Source organism: Pygoscelis adeliae, unplaced genomic scaffold (genome assembly GCF_000699105.1).
Source record: "Pygoscelis adeliae isolate BGI_AS28 unplaced genomic scaffold, ASM69910v1 Scaffold45, whole genome shotgun sequence".
In the NCBI taxonomy this organism is placed as follows: Eukaryota; Metazoa; Chordata; class Aves; order Sphenisciformes; family Spheniscidae; genus Pygoscelis; species Pygoscelis adeliae.
The window spans coordinates 5,395,348-5,407,279 of NW_008825114.1; positions in this window are offsets into that span (position 1 = coordinate 5,395,348).

An 11,932-nucleotide genomic window follows, 5' to 3' on the forward strand; every position below is an offset into this window, starting at 1 on the left:
TGAGCTGTAGAAAAAGTAACAGGGCATGCTTTGTTTCTATTTCCATACCCTGGAAAGCATTTTTTCAGTTGATGATGCATAACATTGCAGCCTCCTTGCTGCAATATGAATCTGGTTTGCTCTACCATCCATTCAGCAGCCACTGGAGAAGCCAGTCAATTTCTTCAAGCTGCATAGAGCGTATGCTGCCACCACCTTTTCAAGACGTGGGAGGGACCCAAATCTGTTTTTAACAAGTTCAGCATGTTTCAAATTAAATGCAGCTGGCAATCTTCTCTTAGATTTTGGACCATGGTTCCTGCTGGGTTACAAATCCTTGATTTCTGTTCCTGTTTGGTGTTAAAACTGTGAGCCAGTAGAGGGCACCGTGGCATTTAATTTTAACATTATTAACTTCAGTAGATACGTTTTCATTCTGAAATTTAAAGATTTAAAGGATACTGTTAACAAACGAAGAGATTCCTATAGATAATGGTCATTGTGCAAAGCTAATTGTGAAAACCTACTTTTTCAATATCACCCAAACCTGAACAGTAAAATTTAAAAAAACCTAAACAATCCAAAAACCCGAACTGTGGAAATTGCTAAAGCTCGCCCTACCTACTTTCATCTATCATATTTTCATAATGTAGGCAATTTTTTTTTTCATGCAGACCTTCAGAATGTGTTAATATAACACACCTAAGGGTTGAAAAGTCCAGTAAAACAGTTGAATAGCACCCACATACTCACATCACCCATCTGTGCTGAATAAAGTTATTTTTAGCTGTCTCCTAGCTACAGATCCTCCCAGCACAAACCTTGATAATTTCAGTCAGGCACACACATGCTTATATGTAGCTTTTTTTCCCCCCTCTCCCCTGTAGAATAATAGAATTGCAGATGCTCACCTTCAGAAAACATAAAATTAAAAAAAAAATCAGAATAGCTTCTGAAATTGTTCATTCAAGTACAAACTATTCATCATGTAATACATCTGTCAGCCTTTAGCTGGAAGGAGAGTTATGCTTACTTTGGGCCAAACTGTCTCAAAGAATATATTAGAATATGAATGTTTTGACAGTTCATAGCACCTTTCATCTGAAGTTCCTCAAATACTTCATGTATATTAATTGAGGTTCCTTCTTGTAGCAAAATCTTTTTATTATACCCAGTTTACACATGGGCCCTTGAGGCATAAGTGATTAAGACCCACTTTTTCCAAAGTGTGTCTTGAAGTAGTTGTCTCAGTGCCTGGTTGCTCTTCACTGTAAGATTAGGGTAATTTCAAATGTGTTTTGTTTTGTTTCTCTACAAATGTATTAGGAGTAAGAGGAGGTGTGGGAACTAATAATGACTAAGAATTTAATTAATCTGTAACTTGACCGTAAGAGATAAGTATGAGAATAAGGATCAAAAAGTGTTTTCAGGAGTAAAGATGGGTTCTCCAGAGACACTCCGAAAGTTATTCATGTTGGTAAACAGCTAAGCTGAAAGTGCCTGTAAAAAGTGCTGAAACAAGTACTCTTCATGTGAAATCTTAAAACCATTCTCAAAAACAGACTGTAAAAATATCAACCTCATGCACGTGTGCAAAAGGAGACCATGTGCGGGGCAAGAGGGTAATAACCTGAGGCATATGGACTTGGTATAGGCAAGGCAGAGAGGACTCAGGATGTCAAAGGTACAGGAGCAAAGATGGCAAATCATTGCCATGTGTGCCCTGCATGGCACCACCAGAGAGCTGGGCTGATGTCATCAGCAATGCTAGTGCTTTGTAAAATGTGTTTTTGCCCAGCAGCACACAGAGACACCTTTTCCTGAATATTTCGCCATCCATAGCTAGCATTTTGACCCTTTAGAATGAGTTAAAAAGAAAACAAACGAGTCTGACAAACAGAAACTAGGTCTTTTTTGGCCTCATATAGAGCTCCATGGATACTGGGGATAGAGCTCCATGGATACAGGCTTCTGCTTCCACCTGTACACCACTGTTGCAGGAAAGGCTTACAAGCTGTGCTGCAGGCACAACGGTGTCAGCACATTCCTTGCAAGTATCTTGAATGTGCAAAGTAGAAATGTTTTGTTGATGAGCTCTGGAAAATCCCTTCTAGCAACCAATCTTTGCTGTCTTTATTCCTGTATCCTTTCAAAGCATCATTAGTGACAGTACTTGCTTCAGCTGGTACTTTGTTTCTAAAGACCTAAGGGAATTCCTTACAGTTAAACCCATCAGGATTACAAAACATAGGGTTTCCAAGGACTAGGCAGTCCCAACTCCAAATTATTTGGATATTCTGTGTTGTGACAGATTTCCAAAATTTCTGGACGGTACAGATGGCAAAATATCTTGTGATGGCTGAAAGCAAATTCTTTTCATAAGATGTTTAAACTTTAATTCCTCTGCAAATATTTCATTTGATATTTTTGTCTCTAAAATCTTTTTTATTTGCTGCAGAAGTATCACAACCTTTGCCCGGATCATAAGTAAGTAACTAAGCATAATTAGCCATGGCTGACAGGCAAGCAAGCAGGCAAGAACTGAGTGGGATGAGCCATGGTACGGACCATGTATCGACAAGTGCCAGGAGAACACCTGAAACTGCTGGAAAGGCCTAGTGTGATATCATTGTGTATCGATTAGAGACAGCATCTGGCTACAAAACCCCCCAGCAATAGAGTCTGGGAAAGCTGGTATGTGGACATCTGGCACCATGTAGAAGCAGAGGACCCAAGACGCAACTGTTAAAACATTGGCTGCCAAGCCCTCAGGCAGAGCCCACCACAGAGCGGCTGGAGAGAGCGTTGCTTTTTCTGCAGCCTCAACTTTCTGGCATGGGAACGGTGCGGGAATCATGCACTTAACTGTATATGTTAACTCTGTGTGTGTGTCTGTGTGTCTACGTGCATGTGTCTGCATGCACACGCGTGTGTGTGCAATCCTTTAGCTGACACAGCCTATCCCACTTTTTCGGTCCACTTCATAGTCAACTCATCCATGTCATGTTATCTGGTGTTCTTTTTCCCCCGTGACATTATATTATTATCAAAGAATAGAAGTTATCTTGCTTCAAAATATTTTCTCCCTTTTTGTGAGGGACTACAACTTTCTCTTACTTTTAAAATGTTTTCTGTAAATGTCTCAGCATTGGAGAATTTTTTTTTTTTTTTGTAAGTTCTTGGTTTTGACCCAATATGGAGAGTGAAAAGGTTTAATGTTCTGCTCTCTGTTTTTAAGTGATACAATTTGAAGTAAGATGACTGCTATTTTCTCTCTCTCATACATTTTATATGCCATGTTTTACCCAGGTCTCAGTAGAAAAGAAAGCATGTTAAACAAAAAAAAAGAAAAAATATGGGAATATTTCTAGCTTTGAAAAAAATATTTAAAACTTTTACAGCCTTTGGATATTCCACTCTGAGTTGGTATTCTGAGAAAAATGCCACTAGAAACAATTTGTAATTAAAAACTCATAACACTTTTTTTCTGACAAAAATAAGCTTTGGCAAACAATTTTTGATCAGCTCTTGAGTATCTCTGTAATTCAGAGACGTCACCTAGCTGCAAGAAGACTTCTTAGGCCAAGATTAAGATATACTGGGTGTTATGTAAGACGGTATCTATAGCTGCTTTGATATGCAAAAATACTGGGCAACTTGCACCATGTCTTTGCCCCTATAGTGGTTTTCCAGTCTACAGATTGAAGAAACAGCCTCTTATTTTATGTTTTTTTCATGTTTACATGGAGGATAACTTTTGTTTATGTAGAGGATGCACACTTGCTTGTTAAGGAGTTTGTCCTGAAGGAGATAATTTTGATAAAGATAACACCAACTTCTGAATCTCTGTTATCAAGATTATTCTTCTTACTTTCATTTTTTCCTGTCATCACATCTCTCTTCACTGTAAACCCTGAGAATCTACTCATGTTCCAGCAGAGACTGAAAATAGTTACTCCTTTTCACCTTTTCTGGCTACGTATCAGAGTAGCTCTGCAACTCTTTTGCATTTGGCCTTTGTCCTCATCTACTTAACATTCTGTAAAACTTCATGGACCTTTTTTATTTTTATGTTGGATGCTCAGACAACAGGGATCTAGCTGAAAAGCACTTTTTAAAATCCCCTAAATTTGTAACTCCTGCCTGCACTTAGCGGTGCGCTGCCACAGGCTGTGTGCATCTCCCATCTTTCAACTATTTTGGTCCTATGCCTAGGCAATTAGTTACTTGACTTTATTTCTACACTTAGTATATAAAGAGGAAAAACTTCTCCATATTGGTTTATTTAACACTATGCCTGTCATTGTGCAAGTTCTACAGTGATTTTGTATATCAGTCCTTAGCAGCTATAGACACAATCCTACATAATACCCAGTATATCTTAATCTTGGCGTAACTAGGTTTTCTGTATATTTTCTATAATATTATATTATTTAGACTTGCTTTTAAAGATCTTCAGTACTAGGCTCTGTAATGACAATGTAGACTGTAAGGACAACCTTCAGATGCTGCTGCTCAAGGGCACTTACAGAGAAAACAAGTAACAGGTGAAGTGTCTTGCATTAACAACATTTAGGAACACCTAACCCTGTGCAGTTGGTATCCCTGGGGTTAGCACTCCTGCAAACTGGAAGCAGCTAGTAGGGGTGTCTGCACACAGAGGGAGATAGAAAGGGATGCTGAAGGCTGGGAGTCTGGTGAATAACACTGGTGATAAGAAAGGGTAATTAGAAATTCCTGGCTGGTTGGTATCAAGCAGGATGCTATCTAAGGTCCCTGCTCAGCTTCACGCAAAGGGAATACAAGAAGCAAGAATCTTCTGACTGAATGCTCTTGTCTTAGAGTAGTAAGAGGAAAAGCATCGGGATACGTTCTTCTCTTCCCATTAGGTCTGAAGACATTTTCTTGTGTGAGCATTTCATAGTTTCTCCTTTTATTATTTCCAGGTAAGAGCAAGAAAGCTAAACCTTCCCACAAAGCATATTTCCAAAGTGTTGATTTACCAGTCAGAATATTTTGTGTAAGCTTCTGTGTGACTATGCTTAACATAGTTTCTGACAACCTGAAAATGACTAAAGCATAGATAACCACATTGATAAGATATCACGGGTGGTTTTACTTTGTAAAATTTTATCTTTAAAAAAGAATGGCTACATTTTCTGATCAGCTTCTCTTATGTTATAGCTGCATAAATCCAGCAATCTTTCCTAATAATTCTGTGCAGGTGATCTGACATTTAGAGGAATTAATACTGACAACCTATGGTTGTTCTTTAAGAAATGGTCAAAATTCCATTCCTCATACCTGCTTAGGCTATCAGAAAGCTCTAAAGGTTTGTGAGGTTTTTCTTCCCGTATCTTTTAATGTCTATGCTCTTTCTTCACCTCTACAATCTGTTGGTGCCTGAACAGAGCTGAGGAGTTTGCCCCATTCAAAACTGGTTTTCATTCTGGGCTGCTGTTAGAGGCTGATAAACAGAGACCATAAAAATCAGTGTCAGGTGACAACATGGGTATCAGTACTGAGATATGGGCGTAAAAACAAAGGTCACAATCTTTTACACAAGTCAACATGGTGAGAAGCAGAATTGGTGTCAGGTGCAATATCCTCATTAAGCATCACTGGGGAGAAGTGTTTAAAATAAAGCCTGGGCTGTAAATGCTAGTTTCTAATAGCAGACGTTGACTTGTTCACATATTTGCTGTGAATTTGCTACCTTTACAGCTGCTTCCAGCAATTCAAAATAAATACTATACTTCCATCCTAACAATGCCAGTAACTTTCTGAAATATGCAAATAGGGTAGTAACCAGTACATGTAGAGAGGCGATTTTTGTGAAACTGATGCCAGAACACTGCATACAGCTCTAACATCAACACTTACAAAGAATTGAAAAATGGAAATGTGAGTAAATGCTTGCTAATTGTTTGAAGGCTAGGGAAACACCCTGCCAAGACCCAATCCTTGTTTAGCTTAAAAAGAAACAGAGATAACAATTTTGGTAGAAAAATATATTTATTGGTATAAGTGGGATGAAATAGAGAACATACTGGATCTACTAAAGCTCATAAATATAGTCAAGAAAGGCTGTTGGCCAAAATATGAAGGGAAGAGATGCATGCACAGTCTGTTAGTGACTGGGTCCCTTCCAAAATGCAGAGCATAATAAGGCACAGTTTATAGATGTAGTTCCTAAGTGGCAATTGAATGAAATGCCATGGTTTGAATAAATGTGTCTATGTGTTTAATAGCCCCTACCAGTCTAAAAGACAGGAAGTTGATAGTGAAGAAACCAAGGGAATTGGAAGATAGAGGGAGAAATGAACATGCCATGAAAGAAGAAGATGTAGATAACAGGAAGGTAGAGCAACATCACAGTAATGACTTTCCCTTGATTAAATGAACAGCACAGGTGGTTTATTAATAAGAAGTTTTGTCTGGAATATGTGAAGAATATTTTAAGTGACACATTATTCAAGGCTTCTTCTCTAAATTCCTCTCTCTTTTCTTAAAAGGATGCTGAATGTGTCACTATCCCTGACTGCCAACAAGTCAGACCAATAGTGTAGCCTCAGTTGAATGGGTTAATAAGATCTGAAACTCTCATATTTTATCTCTCTGGTATGCTGTCAAAAAGCAGCTAAATATCATAATCTTTCATTATGGTAGCTAGTCTTTAATGGTGATGAAGTCCAGAGAAAATATGGTATATGGAAAGAATGCACCATGGAACTTACAAAAATGTGACAATATTTAATGTATTACTCTAAATTGCAATTCTGGGTCAAAAAAGTGTCAGAAAAAATAGGCATATAGTGGGGTTTTTAACTACATAGTTTCTCAGCATGATTTAGTATGACACAATTGCCTATGACCAGTAGTTTTTACTCAAGTGCTTCAAACAAGGGAAGAGCTTTGGAGAATGACTGAGATATTGTTAATGTTTAAACTACATTTTCTTATATCTGTGGTTTACAGTAATTATGCAACATTCATGATCTGAGAGAACTTTGTTGTGATTGAAATAAATAAAAAAAATTGAAAAAGAAAAGCTAACTTTCCCACAAGACAAAACAGAAATATTTGTATTTAGGCACTATTTCTCTTTGGAAGTTACAACCAGTTCCTCCTCACTCATAACTGGCCTCTTCTAGTGTTCTTCAAAGTTAAAGATTCACACCTGTGTATTTTAAAAAGAGAATATAACACAAGGATCTTTCTAACATGAACAGCTATGTAAATTGTTTCATTTGGCATTATAGAGTCAAACCCTTCAGCATTTCACGTCTATAATCCCTGTACTGAAAACTTACCTGACTTCATCCATTTTAGTTTAATGGCATATGTATGTTTCTATAGTACATGAAGAGCAAGGCAATTTGTATTCATGATAGGTGATTTTAAAGTTTTTAATGCATGCTTTAGCGCCAGCGAGACCTGAAGAATGTTCTTCTACTGTACTTGGGTACTTGTAACTGCATGCTAGAACTGCACAGTGCAATAGAAGTGTTATCACATTTAAAATCTCTGCCTACCTGGCATACAAGTGCTTTTTCTTGTCTATTTTCTGTTATGGAAAACATTCCTAATGTCAAGCATTATTAGCACACCTCTGGATTCCCTGCATATTTTCATTTTACAAAAGAAGCTGCATTGTCCCTAGTTCTTTTTTGATGTAACTAGGAAAAAAAAAAAAAAAAAAAAAAAAAAAAAAATTAAAAAAAATTGAGTAACCTTTGAAATATGTCAAACAACTTCTTCAGATAGCATAAGTGGGTAAAGTATATCACGTAAGGCTCATACGGGCTTTTAGCTAGAGATACACAAGACAAACTGATAGATGACAAGAACAAATCTGTTACCAAATGATCTGTGAGCTCTTTTTCATGCAAAACTAGGAAGGCTTTGTCTTACTTCCAGTTCTTCAACAACTTTGAGCAATCGGCACCAGGCCAAGACAGAAAGAAATGGATACTTGCAAGTACCTTTAATGCAGTGAGAATGGGTTACATACCATCCAGGCAAACTGAGAAGAATCTTGGTGATGAAGAGGGAAACGCTGTTTGCATTTACAAGTGTTCAATACGTCGCTTCATTTCTTCATTTTTTCGTTTGTTCTCAGAAAGCACCTATTATGGAATTTTGTTTACTTGATCATTAATACATTGAACTCAGTGCTTCTCTTCAAAGCGTCTCAAAAGTGGCTCATGAAAAGGTAAATTTGAGTCATAAAGGTTGGAGGTAGAGAGCCACTGATAGAGTTGAGGAGGAAAATAATGTCCAGAATCTTTTGTCTGATTTAATGGCTGCACCAAACTCTCCACAAGAGCCTACATTACAGTATCTGGTAACTAATTATTCAAATTTTCTTTATTGTCTACCTCTTTGAAAGACTTTTAAGTTTTCCCATGTATTCTATGCATCTTAAAATCAGAATTATTATTCAACTGCATGGATAGTAAACAGTAAAAGCCCAAACTTCATGGTATTTTTATGCTTTAAGTTTCTTTTAAAGTAAAATCAATGTCTTCTTTATCTTAATAATCCTAGCACAGTTCACTTCTGCAAAGTACTGAACATTGCCTTTATATTTGGCACAATTATTTGATAATTTATGAGGTAAAAGATGTTATTTGTACTCACATTTGATGTGAATCAACTCTGTGCACCTAAGCAAAATGAGTACTCTCTGCATACCTCGATAGCACCTGTTAATCAAATATCATTAATATTACCCAACCTCCTAAAAAACTGCTGCCTATGTAATAGTTACCATAGCATTTATTGACATCACTCTAAGTACCAGTTTGCTGTGCTGTGAATAAAATTATTTTCACTGGCTGCAAAACCACAGAATCTGTTACAGTGTGGACCAATTTATTCATTTGGATAATAAACAGTGAATTTGCACAATTTAAGGCAAATATATATATTTATACTGGCATCACCTAAATTGAAACCTAATGTAGTGTTCCAGTTGGTTCAGTGGGCTTTGTATCAGGACTGAAATCCTGTAGTGACCGAATCGATGACTTCTTCCATCTCCAGAAGGTTTAATAGGAAGAATTGTGTACTGATAGTGAAGTACTTGAAACACACTTAAAAACACCTGAAAAAAGATCTTCCAGAATTTGCCAGTCAAAATCCCCTTTAATCTGCTTTCATCCTGGTTAGGCACAAGCACAAATAAGTGAAGTAAAACGCCACATGCTTCAGCCAACATAAGGAGGAAAAACTTTTTACTTTCTGCATTTCTGTTCTGACCTGATAGAAAAATTCTTCCTGGTTGTTGTATTTCAGTAGATAGGTTATGAAGTTCTTTTAATATTTATTTCTGCTGCTCATTTTCAGCCTAAGATTTTGCAACCCTCTGCAAATAGTTTGGCTTGAAGATACTCTTCGCTTCATTGCTGGTAAATTTGTCCTATCATGTGCTGGGTTAAAGGGTTTGCAGGAGCACACGTGCCAGAGAGGCAGGAGCAAAACTAGGCAATTTTAGCTAATGTCAGAACTACAGACTAGAAATGTATCTGATTAGGTTAACAGTCATTTGCTATGTGAAAACGCCTTGAAATACTGCAGAATGAAATCCTCTTCTTATCATGGGACCAGTACTTTTCTCCTATTTTTCCCCTTCTCATCATTTCAAACTGCCTTTCAGCAAGGTTGTATCACAATAGGTAAATACATGGGTTAAGTGTCTTTTTTTCCCCCCCCTATCTTTTCCTTTGGCCTGGGAGGTACCTATGCATAGATCACTGCTTTTTAGCTTTAGCATAAATTACCGATAAAACTAGCCATACATAAAATGCTTTGAGACCGAAGGATGGAAAGTGCCATTTCACCAGGCTCAGCAAGTGTGTTTGTTCCTAGGCAATAATCAGTGTGTACTACACCTAGTAAATGGGCTCACTTACTAATCCCTTTTTTTGTGTTTCCCATGTCTCCACCAATACAAATGAAAATATCACATGAAAAATCCTTATTTTTGGAGGGTTGTGGGGTGTATAGGACAGTTTGAAAAAAGCTAGGCAGGAACTGTACTTCAGGTATTGCCCTGAGAAAGAAACTTCATTTGTAAGGCTTTCCTGGAATGAGAAGCAGCAAGGTAAATGCAGGAAAGATAAGACAAACTGGGCAGATACTAACAGTCTCAGTGCCTTGGTACGCTACTTCCTTTGGAAATAAAAGGTCAGTTCATTCCAAAGACTTTCAAAAAAGCTCCTGAAATCAACAGGGAGTGTTTCAATGAGGATTATTGCATCTAGCAATGCAATGTCTTGCAAAATATTTAAGGCAAATCTCACACTTGTATAGGTACTTCCCATGCTTTGTGTATGTGTGTAAATATATCTGGTGAATTTGTTTTTCACAAGTCATTAGGATGTAACTGATTATTTGTTGGTATGACTTTGCACACTTAGCTAACATTAATGCAATGTTTCAGATCCTTTTAACCCACGTCTAGTATCAGGTCATCACCATGTAAGAATTAGTGCATTTCAAATTAACACACATTTTGGCAAACAGGAAATGCTCTTGGTATGAATTCCTGGATGTAAACTCCTTTCACTAACCCTGGCTAGTAACAGTTCAAAAAATATCTCAACATACTATAATTATTTCAGAATTGATTATAGACTGCAGAGCACATGACAGGGTACAACTTTATTTTGGAAATTCAGTAGCATGTTTACCAGACATTTCGTTAGCGATGGGATATAGATCTTAATACATGGTTCAATGAAAGGATCTCCTCAATTTGTTCCATATTATAGTACTACAAGCAAAAGACAAACAGCTTTTATTTTATTCATAGAAAACTCTGTGCTGCTTATAGTTGTGCTGAAAATGCCCTACCTTGCAAATTTTCTTGTGGATTTGAATAGAATTATTCAGAAAATAATATGCCACTTATTCACTGTAAAGACAGTGAAGTTCAGTCCCTAATAAGCTCTGTTTCTGTTTTCCCTTCATATCCCCTGCAAATGAAGTGTTTTATTTTGCCCCTCTGTTTTTTGGTTCCTATGTTCTTCCTTCAAATCTAGCAAAATGTAAATGTTTTCGACTCTAGCACTTTTTCAGCCTGGCTATTTTACATTTTTCACTTTGGATTTCTTTCACTCAGCTAACAGCTGCACAGTCATGCTGTTTCCCTAGGAGTCCCACATTCGTTCAGGTGCATACCCGCACCCCCACCAGACCATACATGCCCAAACATGGTAGGATTTCTGGATCCCTGGGCTCCAATAACACACTGTTGGAGTCCAACTGCTCAAAAAAATTCAGCATTCATAATATGTCCATTTCTCTTTTTCAAGGCACACTTGATTTTAACTCCTGGAAGGGTAGGAATAGAAAATTTACTGCAAAATAATATTCCTTAGGATTCACTATCAGTTCAGTAGGGAAATGACTTAGAAAGTCTACAAGGCTTCTTGCCAAGCTTCTGCCCCTTAGGTATTAGCTTCTGGGTTGATTCACTAAGGATGCGTGAGAGATATCTGGGTCATTTTCAACACAGATACACTGTCAAGCTAACTGCTTTTGAAATAAACAGATCAATTTCTACGAAAAGGTCCTGTTTAAAGAGCTGCCAGTGGGTACCCTACTGTTTGCCTCCCTTCTGACCCCTTTTCCATTTTAGATTTTGAACTTTTGTTCTGCTTGGTCTGGATTCTGCCTTTTTAAAATCATTAGGAGTTTGTGCCATGGGATGAAGTCTGTAAAACAGGAGGAATAGGATCTAACTTACAATTTTTTGAAGTTCAAGGACAAATATATGTACAACCTTGCCAATCATTTCTTGAAAGAGTTCTTGCCCTATTCACCTATGACTGCACTTAAAAAGCTTTGTTCTTTTCCAGTTTATAGCATCCTCCAATTTGATCCGGCACTGTAAGTCATAATAATGCTAGATTTGTGCCACTGTGTTTCTATGGCAATGAAATGC